Source organism: Mobula hypostoma, chromosome 1 (genome assembly GCF_963921235.1).
Source record: "Mobula hypostoma chromosome 1, sMobHyp1.1, whole genome shotgun sequence".
Lineage (NCBI taxonomy): Eukaryota > Metazoa > Chordata > Chondrichthyes > Myliobatiformes > Myliobatidae > Mobula > Mobula hypostoma.
The window spans coordinates 91,086,355-91,111,827 of record NC_086097.1 but is presented as its reverse complement, the minus strand read 5'-3'; the positions used below and the strand labels follow the sequence as shown (position 1 = coordinate 91,111,827).

Sequence of the window (25,473 nt, the reverse complement as noted above, 5' to 3'; positions counted from 1 at the left end):
GTGTGAGGCACCACTTGAGCTCTGTGAAAGCGTGGTCTACAGCAGCAGACCAGGTTATCCATAAGATAGGTGATTTGGTGAGGGAGGTGAGAGGAGCAGCAGTTTAGCTGTAGTTTCTGATGACCAGCGGTATAAGTTGGAGAAGTGCAGCTGGGGCCATTCAACAGCAGCACACACTTTCTCTGGGTCCATGCTTTTACCTTTGGTGAAAGGGCATCGCCCAGGAAGGAAATAACTGGGATGTGGAACTAGCATTTTCCTAACTTGTAGCACAGTTGGTTTTTGAGGAGTTGCTGAAGGACTGAAAGGATGTGACAGACGTGGTCTTTGGGGGTCCCTGGAGAAGATGAGGATGTCATCAAGGTAGATGAACACATACCTGTGTAACTTGTCTTGAAGCACCTCATTGATGAAGACTTAGAAAACAGCTGGACTGTTGTAAGGACCGAAAGGCATCACCAAGTATTCGTCGTGCCCAGTGGGCATTATGAACGTGTCTTCCGTTCATCCTCCAGCAGATGCGGGTCAGATTGTACACACACCGTAGATCCAGTTTGGTGAAGGATTGGGCCGCGCGGAGTGCTTTGAATGTGCTATCCATCAAGGGAGAGGGTAGCGGTTTGTAATGGCGATTTTGTTGAGTCAATGCAGGAATGAAGAGACCCATCTTTCTTTTTCACAAAGAAGGGTCCTGCACTCTCTGGGGAATGGGATGGTCAAATGAAGCTGTGTTGTTGCTCTTCAGCAATGTAGTCATTTATGGCTTGCATCTCGGGAGGAGAGAGGGAGAACAGATGGCCTCAGGAAGGGACGGTGCCCGAAAGGAGGTCAATTGCAGTCCTGCGGTCTGTGAGGCGGCAGGGTGCCGGCTTCTCTTTTCCTGAAGGCGATATCTAAGTTGTGGTATTCTTGTGGGAGTTCAGTGCTTCTTCGTCTCCATGGATTTACAAGGTAAAGTCAACTGAGGTTGTAAGCAGGTGGGTCCCAAACTCAGCAATGAACCAGATGACCAGGCAAAGTGAGGGTTGTGAGTGGAGAGCTAGGGGTAACCCAAGATGAGAGGAGTGTTGTGTGAGTTGATAAGAAGGAATTGGATGGATTCATGGTGCTATCCAATGCTCACATGCATAGGCCATGTATGTGCTCTGACCATCCCAGACCTCAAGAGATATCCATTATTGGCCATGATGCAGAAGGGGTGTGAGATAGGCTTGGTAGGGAGACCAGAATCCAGTCAGGAAAGTTGCCTGCTGTGATTTGGAGGGTCATTCCATAAGACGCTTGTCAATACAGAGGGCCAGAGTGATGAGGCTTTAGAGGCATCACCCAAGTAGACAACAGGAATTCTGCAGATGCTGGAAATTCAAGCAACATACATCAAAGTTGCTGGTGAACGCAGCAGGCCAAGCAGCATCTATAGGAAGAGGCGCAGTCGACGTTTCAGGCCGAGACCCTTCGTCAGGACTAACTGGTCCTGACGAAGGGTCTCGGCCTGAAACGTCGACTGCGCCTCTTCCTATAGATGTTGCTTGGCCTGCTGCGTTCACCAGCAACTTTGATGTATGTTACCCAAGTAGACAGCTCGTTTTTTCAAGCGCACCGAGAGGCTGTGATGGTAATGGGTCAGCAGCACTTCTGCCTTCCAGCCACAGCCCGCTGCGAGGATCCTGACTTACACCGTGTAATCCATCACTGAGCCTGAGCCTTGATGCAGGTGAAATATCCGATCCACTGCTGCCCTTCCACTTCCTAGATAGTCGAAATCCCAGCTCATTTCCATAGTGAATTCCTCATGTTGGTTGAAAATGGGGGTTTTATTGTTCCAGCTAGTGGCGGCCCACGGCAGAGCTCACCCAGTCAAGAGAGAAATGACGAAGGTGACCTTGGCTCAGTCCATAATGTGCAGAGCTGGCCAGAGCTTGAAGTGTGAGATACACTGGAACAGGAAGTTGAACTTCAGGTTGGCGATCCATGGACGCGTTTGGGCACTGGCATCCGGAGCTCCAAGGGAGAAGGTTGACTGGCACAGGGTTGCTGAATCCAAACGGAGAGTGGGTTGGGAGCAGATGGTGAATGATTCACTGCTGCTTCTGGATTGTACGAACATGTCGACAGACAACTTCCTTCAGGCAAGCAAACTCTGCTGGGTCAATCACTGGTCATTTATTCTGTCAGGAAATGCAGAGGAGGCTTGACCCAATCACAGAGTAGTGAAGAAGATTTAGTGGTGAGCGATCAGTTTAATAATAAACTGCAAAATAACAAGCCAAGAGAGAACAAGAGAGAACAGATACGTAATTTGATAAGGCAACAAGGTAACTGAAGGCTAGGAGCAATTGGTTGAAGCTGGTTAGTTGGATGAGTGAACAGCAATTGTGGATGAGAGCTAGGTTTAAATAGGCTGCAGGTGATGAGTTGAAAACGAGTGGCAGGTGACTCCTGCTAGCTGAGTGGAGACTGGGAAAAGCCTGCACATGCAGGCCTGACACTGTGCTGATTCTTCTCCCTGAGCTTTTCTATCCACAGATAATTCCCCATGTGTACAAGCAATCACCATGATTTATTTTAATACCAATCCAGTAAATGGTCTCTGGACCTTCTCCAAGAGCAGAGAATTGTCCTTGTTCGTAAATGCATATTTATCCTCATTCAACACCTCCAATAGCCATTTAATCAAGTATGTTCTTGCAGATTCTCTGTAGACCCTTGCTGTGTTAAAACTAATGGTTCCTGCTAACTGAAAGTCATAGGCTATTGTATTTTGTAGTATAGAAACAGAAAATGTTGGCCAATCTCAGTAAGTCAGGCAGCATCTCATAAAGAGATGGAGCATTGAAACAAGCCCTTGGATCAACCACCCAGGTACACTAATTCTAATTTAATCCTATTTTTATTCTCCCCACATTCCCATTAATTTACACATGGAAAGATAAACAGAGCTAATGTTTCGGTTTAGAGATTCTGTGGGATATTCTGGGTATGCTAGAGGGGTTTTGCAGGATTCATCTTCGCATCTTTACTGCCATCGACTCTTTCCTCCAGAATTTATTATTTATTCGGTTCATTTATTAAGGAAGTTTAAACAATATAAAAAGGGCAGTCCTGCTGAGTTAAGATTTATAAACAGTTGTAAACAAGTGGTGCTTGCAGTGAGATGACTCATTGAGTAGCATGACTCGAATCTAAATTCACCACATGCCTATGACTCGGGGGTGAAGCTTTGATCTTGTTCTTTAATTAGGTTACTTGCTCCCGTCATGCATCCTGCTAAATTTGAGAGTGACCAATGTGTTGCTAAACACCATCCTCATTCTGTTGGACAGATAAAAATGATGGTGTGAATGAATTCAAGGCTATAAGGTGACGGCGATCCATTCAGGCGCCTGTGGTACAGAATTCTCTCTCGATTATTCTTTGCTTCACCACTGCTTTTTCCCATGAGGCCCCCATAATCTGACCTGTCCCACTCATAGTTGCTTTGTCTCAGGAGAAATTACTGATCGATTACTTTCTCTGAATTGTCCAAGATGAATACACATAGACAGTACATATCATGGAGTGGGTGGCAGGATGAAACTACGTCTCTACCAAAGGAGGTGTAAGGCATTCCTTCCCTCCACTATCCTGCCGGTCACCCTTGGGCTAAGATGTAGCACCTGCTTAGCCACACACCCCACCACCGCCCTCCCCCCGGGCGATCAGGGTCACAGGAAGCCATGGGAGCAGGTGGTGAATGATCAAATGAGCAGCTGGTGCATATCAGAAGTCCTGATTATGGCACCAGGCCGACAGTACTGATAATGGCTTGGCTCACCTGTCTTGTAGAGACACTGCCAGGAAGAGGGCAATGGCAAACCACTTCTGTAGAAAAATTTGCCAAGAACGATCGTGGTTATGGAAAGACCATGATCTCCCACATCATATGACACGGCACGTTGCAAACGAATGATACTGTGGAGAAGTGGGGAATATAAAGGGTATACTGTTAGGTACAGTACTGTGCAAAAGTCTTAGGCACATATATATGGCTGGGGTAACCAACAGCTCTGTACAGTACTGTAGCAATTTTACGTATTGCACTGTACTGCTGCCACAAAAAAAAACCAAATTTCATGACATATGTGATTCTGATATGGGTCTCTACTCCGGACTGAGAGTGGGATGGGGTCAGGGAGAGGGGAATCATGGTTGAGAAAATGGGAAGGGGACAGGGAGGGAGTGGGAAGCTCCAGAGAGACATTCTGTAATGATTAATAGACCAATTGTTTGGATTCAAATGACCTTGCCCATTGTCTCAGGGCTGGGTGGATCTGCACCCACACCAGAATGACCCCCTCCTACCCCTGGCTCTCCTTCTCTGTCACCTGTCCCACACCCTCCCATGGCACTCCGATCTCACCATTCCCAACATCCTTTGCTCCGGTCAGACTTACAAACATAGACCAGTCCTAATAGAGGGATTAAAAGTGGGAAGGGTGAACAATTTCAAGTTCCCGGTCAGAGATGAGGATCTATCCTGGGCCCAACATATTGATGCAATTACAAAGAAGGCACAACAGCGGCTGTATTTAATTGGGAGTTTGAGGAGATTTGGTATGTCACCTAAGACACTCAAAAATTTCTACAAATGTACCGTGAGAGCTGTCTGACAGGCTGCACCACTGTCCGGTATGGGGGACTACTGCAGAGAGTTGTAAAATTAGTCAGCTCCATCATGGGCACTGGCCTCCATAGTATCCAAGACATCTTCAATGAGCAGTGCCTCAGAAAGGCAGGGTCCATCATTAATGATCTCTACCACCAGGACATGTCCTCTTCTCATTGTTACTGTCAGGAAGGAGGTACAGAAGATTGAAGACACACACTCAGCTATTCAGGAAAGCTTAGTTCCCTTTGCCATTGATTTCTAAATGGACATTGAAACCATGAACACTACCTTACTACATTTTTAAAATTTCTGTTTTTGCACTATTTATTTAATTTAACCTTTTAATAAACGTATATATACTTACTGCAATTCACAGTTTTTTCTATACTTATCATGCATTGCATTGTACTGCTGCTGCTAAGTTAACAAACTTCACGACATACAGTATCTGGTGATATTAAGCATGATTCTGATTCTGATACCTAACCCCTTCTGCCCGCATGGGGACCACATCCTCCCATTCCCTGCAAAGTCATGTGCCTATCTTAGAGCCTCTTAAACATCTCAATCAGAATCGCCTCCACCACCAACCCTGGCAGTGCATTCCAGGCACCCACGACTCTCTCTCTATTAAAAAAAACTTGCCCTGGACATCTCCTTTAAACTTACACGTCAACAAATACACTCAAAAACTTCTATAGTTGTACGGTGGAGAGCATTCTGACAGACTGCATCACTGTCTGGTATTGGGGGGGTGGGGGGCTACTGTACAGGACTGAAAGAAGCTGCAGAAGGTTGTAAATCTAGTCAGCTCCATCTTGGGCAGTAGCCTGCAAAGTACCCAGGACATCTTCAGGGAGCAGTGTCTCAGGAAGGCAGTGTCCATTATTAAGGACCTCCAGCACCCAGGGCATGCCCTTTTCCCACTGTTACCATCAGGTAGGAGGTACAGAAGCCTGAAGGCATACACTCAGTGACTCAGGAACAGCTTCTTCCCCTCTGCCATACGATTCCTAAATGGACATTGAAGCTTTGGACACTACCTCACTTTTTAAAAAATATACAGTATTTCTGTTTTTTTAATCTATTCAATACACGTAACTGACTTGCTTGTTTATTCATTATTATTATTATGTTTTTTTATTTATCATTTTTTTCTCTCTGCTAGATTATGTATTGCATTGAACTGCTGCTGCTGAGTTAAGAAATTTCATGTCACATGATGGTGATAAGAAACCTGATTCTGATTCAGATTCTCCGACAGGAATTGAATGCCCTCTGGTATTAGATTATCTCAGTGCTGGGAAAAAGATACCGAATGCCAACTCTATGCTTTTCATAATTTTGGAAACGCCTTTAAGGTTTCTCCTCAGCTTCCAGAGAATCCTAATTTGTCCAATCCCTCCTTATTTTTACAAATGTACAAAACTTTATTCAAATACAAAGCACATATGAAGGATAAGGGTTACAGTGCAGTTATTAATTTTAAATTTAAGTATAGTTAGCATCTATAATACACTCAGTTCTCTGGTGGGCCCACCATTCCCAGAAACCCCTCACTGAACCCATGATGATCCTGTGCTCCCTCTCTAAGGACATCCTGGCACAGATGTAGCCCTGGAAGAGGGACAGGCAGTCGGCCTGGGCAGAGCCCTCGGCAGTCCACCGCCTGGACCCGTGAATGGCCAGTTTGGCCAGACCCAAGAGCAAGCCTATCAGGACATTCTCCGAGTGACCCTCCAGCTTCCATACTGGGTACCTGTAGATGAGGAGCGGGGGCTGCAGTGCAACCAGAATCTGAGCAGCAGCCCCTTCAGATGCTCAAACAGGGGCTGCAACCTCTTACACTCCATATAAACATAATACACTGACTCCTCCCAGCCACGGAACAGACAAATGGAGGGGTGTCAGTGAACCAACACCTTCCACTCCAGGTCCCCAATGTACATGTTAGGGTCTGTTTTACCATCTGGAGAGGGAGGAGGTCCCCAGTGGAAATCTCGTTATGCAGGGGTCCTTCCCATGTAATCTAGTCTTGCCTAATGCAATGCACTCATCAAATGTCTTTGTTATCTTCTCAAAAAATTCAATCAAACAGTCACAGCTTCTTTTCAATATATCCACATTGTCTTGATTAATCTGTGACTTTGTAAGGTTTATACCATCCCTCAGAAATTATACCAATATTAGCCACCACTAGAGCTACAGAAATTATTCTGCACTTACTTGGTTTATCCTTTCCTCCTTTTAGGCAAAAGGAGCAGTTCTCCATACCCCATGCACCATGCTGTAGGCAGGGATGATTGAACACTGGTAGTCAAAGCCCCCACAACCTCCTCCTTGTCTTTTTACCTCCCTGGGACATATTTCATCGCAGCATGGCAGCTTAACAACTTTTCAAGACACTAAACTCTTTGATACCTCCTCTTTTATTAAAGCAACTGCATCTGATATGTCACACTTACACTCGTTTGGCTGCAACATCAATTACAACCAGCAATGGTTAGCAGTTATTCAAAGCTAAATTAACTATACAAGTTTCATTTTGTGTCGTTTCCACTCTAATAAAAGGGTCCAAGGCATTTTGGAGGAGTCAGAGCCCATATGGTCCAAACTGACTGTGTTGTCCAGCAGGCCAGTCCCATTTGCCTGTATCTGGCCCAAACCCCTCTAAACCTCTCCTAACCATGCACTTATCTAGATGGTTTTTGAACGTCGCTGAGTGAGCCCAGCTCAACCATTATTTCTGACAGCCCATTGCAAACACACACCACCCTTTGTGATAAGAAGATGTCTTTGATATCTACTGTAAATCTCTTGCCTCTGATCTTAAACCTACAACCACTTGTTCAGAATCATAATTAGAATCAGGTTTAATACCAACTGCATACATTGTGAAATTTGTTGTTCTGCGGCAGCAGTACATTGCCATACATAATAATAAAAAGTGTAAATTACAGTAGATATATTGGTCGATTGGAAAATCAAGTTGGTAATGGATCTCAAGAGAGTGAGTTTGTTGAATGCCTAACAGATAGCTTTTTAGAGCAGTTTGTCAATGAGCCTACTAGGGGATCAGCTATGCTGGATGGAGTGTTATGTAATGAACCAGAGACGATTAGGGAGCTAAAGGTATAAAGAACCCTTAGGAACCAGTGATCACAATATGAATATGTTCAACTTGAAACTTGATAGGGAGAAAGTAAAGTCTGATGTAGCAGTATTTCAGTGGGAATTACAGTGGTATGAGAGAGGAGTTAGCCAAAATAAATTGGAAGCAGCTGCTGGCAGGGATGACAGCGGAACAACAATGGCATGAGTTCCTGGGAAAAATGAGGAAGGTGCAGGACATGTTATTCCAAAAATGAAGAAATACTTAAATGGTAAAATAGTACAACAGTGGCTGACAAGGGAAGTTAAAGCTATTGTAAAAGCAAAAGAAAGGGCATACAACAAAGCAAAAATTAGTGGGAAGATAGAAGATGGAAAGTTTTTAAAAACCTACAGAGAGCAACTAAAAAAATCTTTAGAAGGGAAAAGATGAAATATGAACATAGAACAGAGAATAGTACAGCACAGTACAGGCCCTTCAGCCCATATTGTTGTGCAGACCCTCAAACCCTGCCTCCCATATAACCCCCCCATCTTAAATTCCTCCATATACCAGTCTAGTAGTCTCTTAAATTTTACTAGTGTATCTGCCTCCACCACTGACTCAGGCAGGGTATTCCACGCACCAACCACTCTCTGAGTAAAAAACCTTCCTCTAATATCCCCCTTGAACCCACCCCTTACCTTAAAGCCATATCCCCTTGTATTGAGCAGTGGTGTCCTGGGGAAGAGGTGCTGGCTATCCACTCTATCTATTCCTCTTAAAATTTTGTATACCTCTATCATGTTTCCTCTCATCCTCCTTCTCTCCAAAGAGTAAAGCCCTAGCTCCCTTAATCTCTGATCATAATCCATACTCTCTAAACCAGACAGCATCCTGGTAAATCTCCTCTATACCCTTTCCAATGCTTCCATATCCTTCCTATAGTGAGGCGACCAGAACTGGACACAGTACTCCAAGTGTGGCCGAACCAGAGTTTTATAGAGCTGCATCATTACCTCGTGACTCTTAAACTCTGTCCCTCGACTTATGAAAGCTAACACCCCATAAGCTTTCTTAACTACCCTATCTACCTGTGAGGCGACTTTCAGGGATCTGTGGACATGTATCCCCAGATCCCTCTGCTCCTCCACACTACCAAGTATCCTGCCATTTACTTTGTACTCTGCCTTGGAGTTTGTCCTTCCAAAGTGTACCACCTCACACTTCTCCGGGTTGAACTCCATCTGCCACTTTTCAGGCCACTTCTACAACCTATCAATGTCTCTCTGCAATCTCCAAGAATCCTCTACACTATCTGCAACACCACCAACCTTTGTGTCGTCTGCAAGCTTGCCAACCCACCCTTCTAACCCCACATCCAGGTCATTAATAAAAATCACAAAAAGTAGAGGTCCCAGAACTGATCCTTGGTGGACACCACTAGTCACAACCCTCCAATCCGAATGTACTCCCTCCACCATGACCCTCCGCCTTCTGCAGGCAAGCCAATTCTGAATCCATCTGGACAAACTTCCCTGGATCCCATGCCTTCTGACTTTCTGAATAAGCCTATCGTGTGGAACCTTGTCAAATGCCTTACTAAAATCCATATAGATCACATCCACTGCACTACCCTCATCTATATGCCTAGTTACCTCCTCAAAGAACTCTATCAGGCTTGTTAGACATGATCTGCCCTTCACAAACCCATGCTGACTTGTCCCTGATCTGACCATGATTCTCTAAATGCCCAGAGATCCTATCTCTGAGAATCTTTTCCAACAGCTTTCCCACCACAGACGTAGGGCTCACTGGTCTATAATTACCCAGACTATCCCTACTACCTTTTTTGAACAAGGGGACAACATTTGCCTCCCTCCAATCCTCTGGTACCATGCCCGTGGACAACGAGGACATAAAGATCCTAGCCAGAGGCTCAGCAATCTCTTCCCTTGCCTCGTGGAGCAGCCTGGGGACTTATCCGTCCTAATGTATTTTAACAACTCCAGCACCTCCTCTCCCTTAATATCAATATACTCCAGAAGAACAACCTCATTCATATTGTCCTCACCATCAAAAAGTTCCTTCTCATTGGTGAATACTGAAGAGAAGTATTCATTGAGGACCTCGCTCACTTCCGCAGCCTCCAGGCACATCTTCCCACTTTTATCTCTGATCGGAAAGCAAGCTAGCAAAGAATATCAAAATGGATAGTAAAAGTTTTTTTCAAAATGTTAAAAATAAAAGAGAAATGAGAGTGCATATAGGACCACCAGAAAATGAGGCAGGAGGATTAATAATGGGATACAAGGAAATGGCTGATGTGTATTTTGCGTCAGTCTTCACTGTGTATGCCTGATGTTGTAGTGTATGAAGGAAGAGAAGTGGGTGCAGTTTCTGTTACAACAGAGAAGGTGCTCAAAAGGCTGAAAGACCTAAAGGTACATAAGTCACCTGGACCAGATGAACTGCACTCTAGGGACTGAAAGAGGTAGAGTTAGAGATTGTGGCGGCATTAGAAATGATCTTTCAAAAGTCATTGAGCTCTGGCATGTTGCCAGAGGACTAGAAAATTGCAAATGTTACTCCACTCTTTAAGAAAGTAGGAAGGCACAGAAAGGAAATCATAGACCAGTTAGCCTGACCTCTGTGGCTGGGAAGATGTTAGAGTCAATTGTTAAGGATGAGGTGCTGGAGTACTTGGTGACACAGGACAAGATAGTACAAAGTCAGCATGGTTTCCTTCAGGGAAAATCCTGCCTGAAGGACCTGTTGGAATACTTTGAGGAGATTACAAGTAGAACAAGGGGGATGCAGTGGATGTTCTATATTTGGACTTTCAGAAGGCCTCTGACAAGGTGCCACACATGAGGCTGCTTACCAAGTTAAGATCCCATGGTATCACACAAAAGTTACTAACATGGTTAGTGCATTGGCTGATTGGTAGGAGGCAGTGAGTGGGAATAAAAGGATCCTTTTCTGGTTGGTTGCCAGTGACTAGTGGTGTTCCACAGGGGTCGGTGTTGGGACCGCTTCTTTTTATGATTTAGATGATGGAATAGATGGCTTTGTTATCAAGTTTGCAGATGATACGAAGATTGGTGGAGGGGCAGGTAGTGTGGAGGAAACAGGTACAATGCAGAACAAGTAGGAGAATGGGCAAGAAAATGGCAAATGAAATACAATGTTGGAAAATGCATGGTCAGGCACTTTGGTAGTAGAAATAAATGTGCAGACTATCTTCTAAACGGGGAGAAAATCCGGGAATGTGAGATGCAGAGGTACTTGGGAGTCCTTGTGCAGAACACCCTGAAGGTTAACTTGCAGGTTTAGTCGGTGACGAGGAAAGCAAATGTCATGTTAGCATTCATTTCAAGAGGTCTAGAATACAAGAGCAAGGATGTGATGCTGAGGCTTTATAAGGCACTGATGAGGTCTCACCTTGAGAATTGTGAACAGTTTTAGGCCCCTCATCTTAGAAATGAAAAGCTGGCATTGGAGAGGATCCAGAGGAGGTTCACAAGAATGATTCCTGGAATGGAAGGGTTATCATACAAGGAACGTTTATTGGCTCTGTGTCTGTACTCTCCGGAATTCAGAAGGATGAGGGGGGATTTCATTGAAACCTTTCAAATGTTGAAAGGCTAGACAGAGTAGATGTGGAAAGGATATTTCCCGTGGTGGGAGAGTCTAGGACAAGAGGGCACAGCCTCAGGGTAGGGGCGTGTCCTTTCAAAAGAGAGATGTGGAGAAATTTCTTCAGCCAGAGGATGGTGAATTTGTGGAATTTGTTGCCACATGCAGCTGTGGAGGCCAGGTCGTTGGGTGTATATAAGACAGAGATTGATAGGTTGTTGATTGGACATGGCAATAAAGGTTACGGGGAGAAGGCTGGGAACTGGGGTTGAGAGGAGATAGAAAAAAAGGATCAGACATGATGGAACGGCAGAGCAGACTCGGTGGGCCAGATGACCTAATTCTGCTCCTATGCCTTATGGTCTTATGGTCTATATATATAAAAAGTTAAATTAATTAAGTAGTGCAAAAGAGAAAAGGAAGGAGTGAGGTAGGGTTCATGGGTTCACTGTCCATTCCAAAATCTGATGGCAGAGGGGAAGAAGCTGTTTCTGAATCATTGAGTGTGTCCTTCAGGCTCTGGTCCCTCCTCCCTGATGGTAGTAATTAGAAAAGGGTATGTCCTGGGTGATGGAGTCCTTAGTGATGGAATGCTGCCTTTTTGAGGCATCGTTCCTTGAAGATGTCCTGAATACTACGGAGGCTGCTACTCAAGATGGAGCTGACTGTGTTCACAACTTTCTGCAGTTTATTTTGATCCTGTTCGGTAGTCCCATCACGCCCACCTCCCGTACCAGACAGCAATGCAGCCAGTTGGAATGCTCTCCATAGTACATCAGTAGAAATTTGCAGGTGTCTTTGGTGACATATCAAAATTCCTGAGCTTTCTAATGAAATATAGCTGCTGTCATGCTTTCTATGTAACTCTATCAATATGCTGGGTCCAGGGCAGATCCTCAGAGATATTGACACCAAGGAACCTGAAGTTGCTCACTTTTCCGTTGCTGATCCCTTGATGAGGTCCGATGCGGGTTCCCTCGTCTCAGCCTTTCGGAAGTCCATAACCAATTCTTTGGTCTTACTAATGTTGAGTACAAAGTTGTTGCTGCGACACCACTTGTTTTTATCCACCCTCCCTGCTTTCACCCTTTCTATACCTTTATATAAATGTTAACAGTATTAACAGACAGAATCTGACAGAGAGCCAACTGTTTCAGCAGCTTAGCCAAAGAAGCAGGCTTTAATAAATAACTTAAAAAAGGAGAGATTGACAAGTGGAGAGATTTAAAGAAGGATGTTCACAGCTCAGGCTAATTCAGCCAAGAACATAATTGCCATTTTGAAGTGATAGAAAACTGGGATCTGGAAGTGTCAAGAAGTAGAGGACTACAGACACCCTGGATAGCTGTGATCCAAAGGAGGTGACACAAATAATGACAGGTTCAAGAAGGGATTTAATGTGAAGTTCAAAACAGTAACAACAATGTGTGAGTAATCTGGCTGCTTCAAATAAACTCTCCAGCCAAGAGTAAAGATCACATATTTTGCTGGTTAAGAAATTCAAAACACTCATCCATTTAAGTTATTGGATGTGACCGCAAGGCTGACTGTCCACTCAGTTTATAGTCAACGTTCACTGCAAACACTACCTACCCCGGACAAAGTCATCTGGGAATTATTATCATAGTTCACTTTAAATTAGCTTCAGTGGTGATGAGAAAGGCACAAAATTCTACACATCAATTTTGCTTCCTGAAAGAACATCTTAACTTTAGAAGAGTAACCTTTTATCATGCTCCTTTGACTCGAGATATTCAATAAAATCCTGGTAGAATTTTAAGAAGTGGCAGGGCAGCAGCATCACATGCCTTGATCAACACTTGTAACCCTTGGCCAATCATAGAGAGACACAGCACCAAAATACTGGATACTGTTGGCAGGGACGACCGACCAGGTGTGAGCCACAGTGGCAGGGCCTCCGGCACTGAGTCTGACCCTGTGGTGCAAAAGGGTGGGACGGAGAAGAGGAGAGCTGTCGTCATTGGAGACTCTATAGTCAATGGAGCAGACAGGAGATTTTGTGGACGTGAGAAGGACACCCGCATGGTTTGTTGCCTCCCGGGTGCCAGGGTCCGGGATGTCTCCGACTGGGTGCATGACATCCTGGTACGAGAGGGAAAGCAACCAGAAGTCGTGATACATGTTGGGACCAATGATATAGGCAGGAAGAGGGATGAGGTCCTGAAGTGTGAGTTTTGGGAACTAGGCAGAAGGCTGAAGAACAGGACCTCAAGGGTGGCATTCTCAGGATTGCTGCCAGTGCTACGTGACAGTGATGGTAAGAATTGGAGGAGATGGCAGTTGAATGCATGGCTGAGGAGTTGGTGCAGGGAGCAGGGTTTTAGGTTTTTAGATCATTGGGATCTCTTCTGGGGAAGGTGGGACCTGTACAGATTGGATGGGTTGCACCTGAACTTGAGGGGGAGTAATATCCTTGCAGGTAGGTTTGCTAGCATGGTTCGGGAGGGTTTAAACTAATTTGCGAGGGGGATGGGACCCAGAGTGATAGAGCAGTGAAAGAAGTGCATGGAGTAAAGCCAGATCTAACATACAGAGAGGCTTTGAGGAAAGAGAAGCAGAATAAACGATGTAAAGACAGTAAGGTAGAAGGGCTGAAATGTGTGTACCTCAATGCAAGAAGCATCAGGAACAAAGGTGATGAACTGAGAGCTTGGATACACACATGGAATTATGATGTAGTGGCCATTACAGAGACTTGGCTGGCACCAGGGCAGGAATGGATTCTCAATATTCCTGGATTTCAGCACTTTAAAAGGGATAGAGAGGGCGGAAAAAGGGGAGGAGGGGTGGCATTACTGGTCAGGGATACTATTACAGCTACAGAAAGGGTGGATAATGTAGCAGGATCCTCTTTTGAGTCAATATGGGTGGAAGTCAGGAACAGGAAGGGTGCAGTTACTCTACTGGGGGTATTCTATAGGCCCCCTGGTAGCAGCAGGGATACAGAGGAGCAGATTGGGAGGCAGATTTTGGAAAGGTGCAAAAATAACAGGGTTGTTATCATGGGTGACTTTAACTTCCCTAATATTGATTGGCACCTGATTAGTTCCAAGGGTTTAGATGGGGCAGAGTTTGTTAAGTGTGTCCAGGACGGATTCCTGTCACAGTATGTGGACCGGCCGACCAGGGGGAATGCCATACTAGATCTAGTACTAGGTAAAGAACCGGGTCAGGTCACAGATCTCTCAGTGGGTAAGCATCTGGGGGACAGTGACCACCGCTCCCTGGCCTTTAGCATTATCATGGAAAAGGATAGAATCAGAGAGGACAGGAAAATTTTTAATTGGGGAAAGGCAAATTATGAGGCTATAAGGCTAGAACTTGCGGGTGTGAATTGGGGTGATGTTTTTGCAGGGAAATGTACTATGGACATGTGGTCAATGTTTACAGATCTCTTGCGGGATGTTAGGGATAAATTTGTCTCGGTGAGGAAGATAAAGAATGGTAGGGTGAAGGAACCATGGGTGACAAGTGAGGTGGAAAATCTAGTCAGGTGGAAGAAGGCAGCATACATGAGATTTAGGAAGCAAGGATCAGATGGGTCTATTGAGGTTAAAAACGCAAACAACAGGAATTCTGCAGATGCTGGAAATTCAAGCAACACACATAAAAGTTGCTGGTGAATGCAGCAGGCCAGGCAGCATCGCCTGAAACATCGACTGCACCTCTTCCTAGAGATGCTGCCTGGCCTGCTGCGTTCACCAGCAACTTCTATGTGTGTTGCTTGGGTCTATTGAGAAATATAGGGAAGCAAGAAAGGAGCTTAAGAAAGGGCTGAGAAGAGCAAGAAGGGGGCATGAGAAGGCCTTGGCGAGTAGGGTAAAGGAAAACCCCAAGGCATTCTTCAATTATGTGAAAAAAAAAAGGATGACAGGAGTGAAGGTAAGACCAATTAGAGATAAAAGTGGGAAGATGTGCCTGGAGGCTGTGGAAGTGAGCGAGGTCCTCAATGAATACTTCTCTTCAGTATTCACCAATGAGAGGGAACTTGATGATGGTGAGGACAATATGAGTGAGGTTGATGTTCTGGAGTATATTGATATTAAGGGAGAGGAGATGTTGGAGTTGTTAAAATACATTAGGACAGGTAAGTCCCCGGGGCCTGACGGAATATTCCCCAGGCTGCTCCACGAGGCGAGAGAAGAGATTGCTGAGCCTCTGGCTAGGATCTTTATGTCCTCGTTGTCCACGGGAATGGTACCAGAGGATTGGAGGGAGGCGAATGTTGTCCCCTTGTTCAAAAAAGGTAGTAGGGATAGTCCGGGTAATTATAGACCAGTGAGCCTTACGTCTGTGGTGGGAAAGCTGTTGGAAAAGATTCTTAGAGATAGGATCTATAGGCATTTAGAGAATCATGGTCTGATCAGGGACAGTCAGCATGGCTTTGTGAAGGGCAGATCGTGTCTAACAAGACTGATAGAGTTCTTTGAGGAGGTGACCAGGCATATAGATGAGAGTAGTGCAATGGATGTGATCTATATGGATTTTAGTAAGGCATTTGACAAGGTTCCACACAGTAGGCTTATTCAGAAAGTCAGAAGGCATGGGATCCAGGGAAGTTTGTCCAGGTGGATTCAGAATTGGCTTGCCTGCAGAAGGCAGAGGGTCGTGGTGGAGGGAGTACACTCAGAGTGGAGGGTTGTGACTAGTGGTGTCCCACAAGGATCTGTTCTGGGACCTCTACTTTTTGTGATTTTTATTAATGACCTGGATGTGGGGTTAGAAGGGTGGGTTGGCAAGCTTGCAGACGACACAAAGGTTGGTGGTGTTGCAGATAGTGTAGAGGATTGTCAAAGATTGCAGAGAGACATTGATAGGATGCAGGAGTGGGCTGAGAAGTGGCAGATGGAGTTCAACCCGGAGAAGTGTGAGGTGGTACACTTTGGAAGGACAAACTCCAAGGCAGATTACAAAGTAAATGGCAGGATACTAGGTAGTGTGGAGGAGCAGAGGGATCTCGGGGTACATGTCCACAGATCCCTGAAAGTTGCCTCACAGGTGGATAGGGTAGTTAAGAAAGCTTATGGGGTGTTAGCTTTCATAAGTCGAGGGATAGAGTTTAAGGGTCGCGATGTAATGATGCAGCTCTATAAAACTCTGGTTAGGCCACCCTTGGAGTACTGTGTCCATTTCTGGTCACCTCACTACAGGAAGGATGTGGAAGCATTGGAAAGGGTACAGAGGAGACTTACCAGAATGCTGCCCGGTTTAGAGAGTATGCATTATGATCAGAGATTAAGGGAGCTAGGGCTTTACTCTTTGGAGAGAAGGAGGATGAGAGGAGACATGATAGAGGTGTACAAGATAATAAGAGGAATAGATGGAGTCGATAGCCAGCGCCTCTTCCCCAGGGCACCACTGCTCAATACAAGAGGATATGGCTTTAAGGTAAGGGGTGAGAAGTTCAAGGGGGATATTAGAGGAAGGTTTTTTACTCAGAGAGTGGTTGGTGCATGGAATGCACTGCCTGAGCCAGTGGTGGAGGCAGATACGCTAGTGAAGTTTAAGAGACTACTAGACAGGTATATGGAGGAATTTAAGGTGGGGGCTTATATGGGAGGCAGGGTTTGAGGGTCGGCACAACTATGAAACAGGCCCTTCGTCCCATTGTCTGTGTGCCGGCCATCAACAGCCTATTTACACTAATCCTACCTTAACCTCATTTTTTAAAATTCCCCTCACATTCTCATCTAACCCCGAGATTCTACCTCGAACTGTACACTAAGGAAAATGAATCCACCAATCTGCATGTCTTGAGATGTGACAGGAAACTAACCAGCCAGTGGAAACCCAAACAGTCAAAGGGACAACTTGTAAACCTCAGCAGACATCAAGATGAAACCAAGTTGTTCTACAATATCACTATTAGCTGTGTCACTGTACTCCCCTTAAATTACATAGAACTATCTGTTAATATCATGCCCTTTGCGAATGATCCACCTCATGTCCTATGAAACAACAGTAACCACACCTCCAAAGTACTTCATTAGCAGTAGAGCTCTTTAGGCTAGGCTGAGGTCAGGAGAGAACATAGAACAATAGAGTACGGTACAGGCCCTTCATTCCACAAAGCTGTGCTGACCTTTTGACCTGCTTGAAGGACAATCTAATCTCTCCTTCCCACATAGCTTTCCATGTTTCTTTCATCCATGTGCCTATCGAAGGGTCTCTTAAATGTCCCTAATCTATCTGCCTCCAAAACCACCCCCTCACAGCATTATATTCACTCTCTGTAAAACACCTATATTTGACATTCCACCTTCTACCTTCCACCAACTACCTTCACATTGTGCCCTCTCATATTGGGACATACTGGGACACTGGCTCTGCACTCTACCTCTGGCTCTAATCACCTTATACATCTCTATGAAGTCACCTCAGTGTCCTTCACTCCAAAGAGAAATGACACAGCTCACTACACCTTTATTCATGCTACATGCTCTCTAATCCAGGCAGCATCCTGGTAAATCTCCTCTGCACCCTCTCTAAAGCATCCATATCCTTCCTATTATGACACGACCAGAAATGAACATAATACTCCAAGTGTGGTCTTACCAGGGTTTTAAAGAGCTGCAACATTACCCCCGGTTCTTGAACTCAATACCCTGATTAATGAAGGCCAACATCATACACCTTCTCAACAACCCTATCAACATTGAGGGATCTTTGGATGTGGACTCCAGGATCCCTCTGTTCCTCCACACTGATAAGAATCCTGCTATTAACCTGCTACTCTGCCTTCAAGTTCAACCTTCCAAAGGGTATCACTTCACACTTGAACTCTTTCTGCCACTTTCCACCTCAGCTCTGCATCCTATCTATGTCCCATTATAAATTACAACAATCTTCCACACTATCTTTTGTGTCATCTTTTGAGAAAATATCCTCATCCAAGTCATTTATAAAAATCACAAAGAACAGAGGTCGCAGAACAATCCCCACAGAGTACCACTAGTCACGGACCTCCAGACTCCATCTCCTATTATTCTCTGCCTTCTGTGGGCAAGCCATTTCCAAATCCATGCAGCCAAGTTTCCCCAGATCCCATTCCTCCTGACTCCCTAGGTGAGTCTACCATGGGGAATCTTGTCAAACACAAACTTACTAAAACTGCTCTAGCTTCATCAATTTGTTTTGTCCCTCACAAACCCATGTTGACCATCCCTAATCAGACACGCTTCTCCAAATGCTCATAAATCCTCTTTCTAAGCATCCTCTCCAATAGTTTTCCCACTACAGATGTGAGACTCACTGGTCTATAATAGCCTGGATTATCACTAATACTATTGTTGAACAAAGGAATAACATTTGCCACCCTCCAATCATCTGGAACTACTCCTGTGGTTAGAAAGGACACAAGGATCATCACCAAAGGTGCAGCAATCACTTCCCTCTCTTCCAGGAGTAACCTGGAATATATCATATCCAGCACAGGAACTTAATCCATCCAAATGTTTTTCAAAGGTTCCAGCACATCCTCTTTCCTAACGTCGATATATGCCAGCATATTAGTCTGTTTTATGCTGACCTCACATTCATCAAGGTCCCTCTCACTGGTGAATATTCAATAAGGACCTTCATTACCTCCTCTGACTCCAGGCACGCTTCCATTTTTATCCCTGACTAGTCCTATCCTCACTCTAGTCTTCCTCCCGTTCTTTACACACGAGTAGAAAGCACTGGGGTTTTCCTTAATCCTACTTGACAAGGCCCTCTCACGTTCTCTCCTAGCTCTTCTGAGTCCCTTCCTAAACTTCCTGGCTTAAGAGTGCCCTGTCCTCTAATCGGCCTGTACACGTATTGTGTCAGGAATCCTTTCTGGGCACACTTAACAAACTCCGCCCCATCCAAACCTTTTGCACTAAAGAGGTGCCAATAATGTTAGGGATGTTGATGTCACCGCTGACAACAACCCTCTTATTTCTGAACCTTTCCAAAAACCTCATGATTAATCTGCTTCTCGGTGTCACTGCTACTTTTGTGGAGTCTATGAATACCCCAAATACAGTGATTGCTCCCTGCCTGTTTCTGACTTCCACCCACACAGACTCAGAGACAATTCCTCCCTTTCTGCAGCTGTGATACTATCACTGTTTTGCAATGCCACTCTCTCCCTGTCCATCACAAACAGCAGTGCTTCCAGCCCTATTTCCCAGTATCCTACAAGTTATTCTCTAACTCCCTTTTCATTTATTTTGGCATCAACCTACACTAATGAGCAATTCACAGAGGCCAATTAATCTACATGCAAGTCTTATGAATATCCAAATGAAACCTGCGTGGTCACATATTGAACATGCCAAATCCACATACACAGCATTAGAAGTCACATTCAAAACTGTGTGTGGTAGCACTGACACTAACAGCACCTGTGATGGTCAGGCTCTTAATGTAAATCCCTTTCCTTCTTTGTATTACTCATAACCTTTTCAGATATATAAAGAGCAATAGAGAGGCGAGAGTGGGTATTGGGCTGCTGGAAAATGATGTTGGACAGGTATTAATGGGGTACAAAGAAATGGTGGACAAAATTAATTAAGTATTTTGTGTCAGACTTCACTGTTGAAGACACTAGCAGTATGCCAGAAATTCAAGAGCGTCAGGGGGCAGAAGTGAGTGTCGTTGCTATTACTAAGGAAAAGGAACTTGAGAAAATGAAAGGCCTGAAGGTGGTAAGTTACTTAGACCAGATGGACTACACCCCAGGGTTCTGAAAGAGCTAGCTGAAGAGATTCTGGGGGCTTTAATAATGATCTTTCAACAATCACGAGATTCAGGAATTGTTCTGGAGGGCTGGAAAATTGCAAATGTCACTTCGCTCTTTAAGAAGGGAGGGAGGCAGAACTTATAGGCCAGTTAGCCTGACTTCAGTGGTTGGGAAGATGTTGGAATCCATTATTAAGGATGAGGTTTCAAGGTACTTGGAGGCACATGATAAAATAGGTTAAAGTCAGCATGGTTACTTTAAGGGGCGATCTTGCCTGACAAATCGATTGGAATGCTTTGATGAAATAACAGGCAGAATAGACAAAGGACGCCGGTACTGGGACTGCTTCTCTTCACATTATATGTCAATGATTTGAACGATGGAATGTATGGCTTTGTGGCCAAGTCTGCAGTCGAGACAATGATAGGTGGATGGGCAGGTAGTGTTGAGGAAACAGGGAGTCTGCAGAAGGACTTGGACAGATTGAGAGAATGGGCAAAGAAGTGGCAACATAGGGAAGTGTATGGTCATGCACTTTTGAAGAAGAAATAAAGGTGTAGACAATCTTCTAAATGGGGAGAAAATTCAAAAATGAAAGATGCAAAGGGAATCGGGTGTCATTATGCAAGATTCCCTAAAGATTAACTTGTAGGTTGAGCTGGTGGTAAGGAATGCAAATGCAAATGTAATGTTAGCATTCATTTCAAGAGGACAAGAGTATAAGACAATAAGCCCATAAAATATAGGAGCAGAATTAGACCATTTGCCCCATTGCGTCTGCTCCGTCATTTCATCATGGTTGATCCATTCCCCTCCGGCACCAATCTCTTGCCTTCACCAGCTTTTTCTCCTCCACCATCAGATTTCTGAATGTACAATGAACCAATGTACGCTACCTCAATATACATTTATCTTTTTGCACTTCTTATTTAATATTTAATATTCCTTATTGTAGCATATAGTTTTTTATTACCATGTTTTCCAATGTACTGCTTTTGCAAAACAGCCAATTTCATGACATACGCCAGATGTTAAACCTGAATCTGATTCTGATAATGCTGATGGGAAGTTCCTGAGGATTTCACGGCAGCTTCTTCAGCTGTCCATTGGGTGGCACTGTGGAGCAGTTTTTTAAAAATTATAATTCTAATCTTATAATTTCCCATCACCCACAGTTTCCTAAACACAGGAGATTCTGAAGATGCTGGAAATCTTGAGCAACATGCCCAAAATGTCAGAGGAACTCACCATGTCAGGCAGCATCTGTGGAAGGGAGTAAACAGTCAGCTGTTTACCTTCCTGATAAAGGGTCTCGGCCCGAAGCATTAACTGTTCATTTCCCTCCATAGAGGCTGCCTGACTTGCAGAGTTCCTCCAGTATTTTTTGTGTATCTCTATTCCAGTATCTCCAATCTTTCTGTGTCATTCAAATTTGTCTTTTTGTTTCTTTGTCATTTTATAATTGACATTCTCTAAAACAAGCCAATGAATTTAAATAATCCATCGAATTTATTTTTGTAGAACCAGAAAATGTCAAAGTGAAAGTTGGGTTTAAATGTGGTTAATAGCTAGATCTTTCAGATTCTCAGTCATCTGCATACTCTTTTCCAATTTTTCCACAATTCAGTCCATTAATTTTATTTTGAAGTGAGTTTATTTGCAACAGTACTCTTGGGCAATTTTTCTTTTCTTTACTCAAGAGTTACACAAATCAGGAACACCCTTCCTGTGTGGGTTGTGTTCAGCTGAAACAATTGGAATTGGGGTCAAGGTTAAAGGAGAAATGGGACAAAACAGTGGTAAAAGGGGATAAACTACACCTCAGCCATGGTCTGATTGAATGGCTCATGGAATGAGTAACAGCTCCTTTCTGGAATTTCTTACAGACTCGGCTGGCTCGGTGGCTCACAGCTCCTTGATCTGGGTTCAATTCTGATCTCAGCCGCTGCTTGTAGGGAGTTTTCTTGCTCTCTCTGTCATGTGTGTTTCCTCCAGGTGCTCTGATTTCCTCTCACATCCCAAAGGCTGGTACGTTAGCTGGCTGCTGTGTAGGTGGGTGGTAGGAAAATTAAGGTGAAATGGACGGAAGTGAGAGACAGGATCGGTTGCAGGGCAATAAGTGAGGGGATGCTCTGAGAGCCAGATTTGACTGGAGTGGCTGAATAGCCCCCTTCTCTGTCATAATAAAGTATAAGCAAAAGAGCTTTGTTACAATGCAGATTATGAAATTTTAATGTTTTCAGGTAACTTATTTGATTTCAGAAACTTGACATCAATTAATGACTGAATCTGAAATGAAAACAGAAAACGCCATCTGACCTTCTATGTGTTTCCATTGTGGTCAGCTTTGTTTCTGCACTAGCAGCCCAGGATCTTGTTTCACAATTAAATACAGTCCACATCCTTTAGTCAAGAGGTTGTGGGCTGAAGTCCTGCTTAGGAGAATTCAGCATATATTCTGGACAAACTTTACAGGTGCAGAACCAAAGGAATGGATGTCACATCAGGATGAATGGTTAAACTGCTTTTCTACATGTCCTCTGCAACAATTTTATCAGCAAAGGTCTACCAGGTGTCCATACTAATTTCAACAAATAAAAATCATACCTCCCATACTCAAACTTCCACTTCTTCCCATTGCCCTGTATGAAGGATGAAATGAAATTGGAAGTAGTTTATTATTGTGACCAGCAGTGAATCACGAAGAAGCTTGTCTTATATACTGTTCATACAGATCAAATCATTACACTGTGCATTGAGGTAGAACGAGGTAAAACAATAGCAATGCAGAATAAAGGGTAACAGCTACAGAAAAGTGCAAATGCAGGTAAATTTTAATGTGCAAGTTCACTACAAGATAGATTATGAGGTAAGGAGCCCACTTTTATCATACTAGTGAACTACTAGATAGTCCTATAATAGCCTTGACCCTGGGGGTATGTGCTTTCAGGCTTTTGTATTTTCTGCCCAATGGAAGAGAGGAGGAGAGATTATCTGGGGTAGGTGGGCTTGTAGATTATGCTGGCTATTTTACTGAGGCAGCGAGAAGTGTAGATGTGCTTCCTGAATCTTGTGTTAGACATCCTGTAATGAAATGCAGCCATGTATTTTGCAACATCAGTACTCCATGAAGCCTGCAAACCCTGTCCGCCTCCCATCCACACCGTCACTATTTTATTACTCCTCTTTGTAAATGCTCTGTAATCAAGCCACCATTGTAACTGAGCTCAAGTCAACCTTTGAGCCATTTCCCCATCCGCAATCAAACCAGGGAAATGGACAACAACACAGGTGCTGCATTTATATAGCTTCCCATTTCTTTTTTTGCAGAGTAAAATGCTCTAAGCTGCATCACGGAAGCTTTACCAGTCAAAATATGACCCCAGGATACATGGAGATACTAGGATTGGTGAATAGAAGCAAAGAGTCATAGGCAGTCAGACAGCACTGAAACAAGCCCTCTGGTCCAATTTGTCTAAGGTGCAAGGGCAAAGGTGCCTAACCAAACTAGTCCTATCTGTGTACCTTTGGCCTATACCTGTCAAATTGTACCTTCCTCTACTACTTCTTCTGGCAGCTCATACCACAAATACGCCACCTCCTGGATGGAATTCATGCTCTTCAGATCTTTCCCTTTCAGTCTTTCCCCATTCATCAAAAACCTTTGTCTTCTAGCTTTAGACTCTCCTACCCCGAGAAAAGAAGACATCTACCCCCTTTCCTTTATAATATCCTTTGTGATATTATAAACTTCCTTAAAATCTAAGACTGGTTACATTAAGGAGCATCTTTCTGGAGAGGAGAACTTTATGGAGGATCATTCACAAACAGCTGAAGATACAGTGACAGTTGATTATGAAGTAACTAAAAGCAGGAGCTAGTCATGAAGAGCAGAGAGGATTTGATGGGCTCTAGGGGTAAAAAATATCCCTTAGATTGTGAGGAATGAGATAGCAGAGGATACAACCAGGAAGTGTTGGACACACGAGTCTTGACTTGCTGAGTGCTGTCCGCTTTTTCTATTTTTATTTCAGATTTCTAGCATCTGAAGTTTTGTTTTTGATTTTTATTCACTGAGGTCATAAAGAAATTTGAAAATTCAGATGTGAATTTTGAATTCAAGGGGCTGATGGAATAGGTCTTTATGTAACAACTGCTGAGTGATGGCTGAGCAGGAATTTGTGTAAAGTAGGACAAAGACACAGCACTCGCCTGAAGATAAAGAAGTATCTGTTCCTTAGAAAAAAACAAAAGCACTTCACAAGAACTGAAGACCATGAATTCACTTGGGATGCAGTGCTGTGAAAAATCACACATACACATACATAGGTGCCTAAGACTTTCGCAGAGTACTATATTTGTCAACTTGGAGCGGAAAGTGAGTTTGTAAACCTGGCAGAGACTAAGGATGTCGGGAATGGTGAGGATGGAGTTGCCGTGGGAGGTTGTTTATTCCCTCTGGTTAGAGAGTCTGATGATTGAGGGGAAATAACTGTTCCTGAACCTGGTGATGTGGGTTCTGCGACTCCTGCACCTTCTTCCTGATAGCAGCAGCAAGAAGAGAGCATGGCCTGACTTCAGCCCCTCTAACATGCACCTACACTGCCATGTAAAATGATTTTCTTTTTAGCTACATCCAGTTGTCATCCCTCAACCTGTGATGGGTCCTATTCTACTCCTTCTATACTAACAATTGTGTGGCCAGATTTTGCTCTACCTCCATCTACAAGTTTGCTGATGATAACGCCGCAGTGGGGCACATCTCAAATAATGATGAGTCTGAGTACAGAAGGGGACAAGAGAGCCGAGTGACTTGGTGTTGTGACAAGAACCATTCCCTCAATGTCAGCAAAGCAAATGAGAGGCTCATTGGCTTCAGGAAGAGAGGGGAGCATTAGAGAACAAGCTTTTATTTATATTAGTGGTGCCGTGGTTGGGAGGTTGAGAATTTCAAGTTCCTAGGAGTGAACATCAGCAATGACTTTTGCTGATCGAACAACATTGATACCACAGCCAAGAAAGCTCACCAGCAGGAAGCTAAAGAAACTTGTCATGACACTCACCAGTTTACATTGATGGTTTATCTCTTTAACTGTTTATTTGTTTGTTTGTTTATAGAATGGTTTAGTACGGCAAATGCTCTGCCGTGACCACAAGAACCTGCGGAGAGATGTGGACACAACTCCACACATCATGGAAACTATCGTCCTCTCCATGGACTCAGTCTTTGCTTCCTACTGACTTGGTAAAGCAGCCAACATAATCAAAGACCTCATCCATCCCATTCTCCCTCTCCCATCAGGTAGAAGGTACACAGGCCTGAAAGCTCAAACCACAAGGTTCAAGAAAAGCTTCTGTCTGCCTGTT

At 44.1% G+C, this 25,473-nt stretch overlaps 1 protein-coding gene across 5 annotated transcripts in view; it reads right to left on the bottom strand.

Moving 5' to 3' along the window:
• The window catches only part of tmem121aa (transmembrane protein 121Aa), an 87,722-nt gene that overhangs the window by 24,601 nt on the left and 37,648 nt on the right, over positions 1–25,473 (bottom strand). For 2 of the 5 annotated variants that reach the window (XM_063072754.1, XM_063073097.1), the window contains exons 2-3: positions 22,714–22,748; positions 3,815–3,951 (exon numbers count right to left, since the gene is read on the bottom strand). The exons of 1 other annotated variant lie outside the window; for it this stretch is intronic. The gene's annotated coding sequence lies outside the window, so the exon portion shown is untranslated. Of the gene's footprint in view, positions 1–3,814; positions 3,952–4,633; positions 4,704–22,713; positions 22,749–25,473 lie in introns of those variants that run through there. 2 more of the 5 variants (XM_063072928.1, XM_063072842.1) reach the window with 2 other exon arrangements.